This window comes from Galeopterus variegatus, unplaced genomic scaffold, assembly GCF_000696425.1.
Source record: "Galeopterus variegatus unplaced genomic scaffold, G_variegatus-3.0.2 Scaffold558, whole genome shotgun sequence".
Lineage (NCBI taxonomy): Eukaryota > Metazoa > Chordata > Mammalia > Dermoptera > Cynocephalidae > Galeopterus > Galeopterus variegatus.
The window spans coordinates 783,057-784,675 of record NW_007726669.1 but is presented as its reverse complement, the minus strand read 5'-3'; the positions used below and the strand labels follow the sequence as shown (position 1 = coordinate 784,675).

The 1,619-nt window shown below is 39.0% G+C and overlaps 1 protein-coding gene across 1 annotated transcript in view; it reads left to right on the top strand.

Moving 5' to 3' along the window:
- The first annotated feature begins 406 nt into the window (after positions 1-406).
- VPS36 (vacuolar protein sorting 36 homolog (S. cerevisiae)) overlaps positions 407-1,619 on the top strand; it is a 24,107-nt gene continuing 22,894 nt past the window's right edge. The window contains exon 1 of the mRNA XM_008570022.1: positions 407-471. The gene's annotated coding sequence lies outside the window, so the exon portion shown is untranslated. The remainder of the gene's footprint in view (positions 472-1,619) is intronic.

The following is a 1,619-nucleotide window of genomic DNA, read 5'->3' as shown; positions in this document are numbered from 1 at the left end:
AAACACACAGAACTGGGTAATCTGTAAAAAAAACCCAAAATTTATTGCTTACAGTTTCAGAGGCTGAAAGTCCAAACTCCAGGGAACACATCTGGTGAGAGCCTTCGTGTGGTGACAGTGACAGCAGAGTATCACATTGCGAAAATGGTGGAGGAGAGAGAGCAAGAGACTAACCTCCTCATTCACTCTCTTTTTAAAGCCATCAGAACCATGCCCATGACCACCATTTTTAGTCCATTCATTACAGCAAGGTCCTGCAATATAATCACCTCTTCAAGGCCCCACCTTTCAGTTACCATAATAGGATTTCCCATCCTCAGCAGTTACAGTGGGGATTAAGTTTTGGGAGGACATTCAGCCCAAGGCAGTTATTAATATTTTGTGACGATCTTGTCTTTCTAGATAAAATTTGATGCTGGGACCCTCCTTCTTAGTACACATCGACTGATTTGGAGAGATCAGAAGAATCATGTAAGATACAGTTTTTTGCATTTATTGTAGGTTTTGGATCACTGAAGCTTTTCTTTCTATTTTTCTTTTCTGGCAAAACTATAAATGGATGCAATAAATTTTCCTTTTTGTAATGTCAAGAGTGTGTCCCATATGATTTCTCTAAATGGAGTGCTGAGATAGGAGTTAGGTGCTGTACCTCACTCAACTCCAGAAAAGTTTGTGTAATTACTGGATGGAGAATCATGGTGACTGCTCTCTTTTAAACACCGGTGAAATCCTACTCAACACCTGAATGTTCCATGTATAACTGGGCAGTAATTTCCCATCAATTGTGAGGGGTCTTTAAAAAAGGCTTGTATGTCCTTAAGACAGCCCATTCTCCAGTTGTTGTTGAGACTCGAGGATAGGTCTGCTATGAAGTGCATGATTTTACCTAGATATTGAGAACTGCCTCTGAGTCACTCAGCAGGACAACTCCTCTCCCCCCAACCCCCATTTTTTAATTTCTAGGAAGGAGAGCGAGTTATGTGTATATAGAACTGATATCTTTATTCTAAGGAGCTTCAACTTGAAAGTGTACTTGTATGTACATTAATTTCAGTGTTGCCATTAAGATAAGGTATCTGTGTTTTTATTTTCCGAATTGCCCCTCTCCCCATGAAAATTTTATATACCACAAATAAACTGTATCTTGTACTATGGCCTTTGTCAGTCTGCTAACCATTGTAATGTCTGACTTTTTTCTCCCCAGGAACCAATTTTTGCCCCCTTAGAGGTGATACTGCCCCTGTTAATAATGCACGCCTTATACTATTAATGTTGTCTAATTCTTTTAAAAGTAATAAACATTCAGGAAAGAAATTTTGGGGGGGAGGATAGGTGTATATTTTTTTGATTATCATATAAAGAGACAAATTTGGACAAATCGTTAGACATATTACATGCTGGTCGTGTATAATAATTTTGAAAATTAGATGTACTAATAGAAGGAAGCTACATTGATATATTCTACTAAAAACTAATTGTATGTGTATGGGTGAAGTACAGAAAATCATAAAGAAGAAAAATCACCTGTATAACACACTCCTTAAAAATTGTTTTGATTGGGGCCGGCCCGGTGGCGCACTGCGCTAGTGCGCCACTTGGGAAGTGCGGCTGCGCTCCCG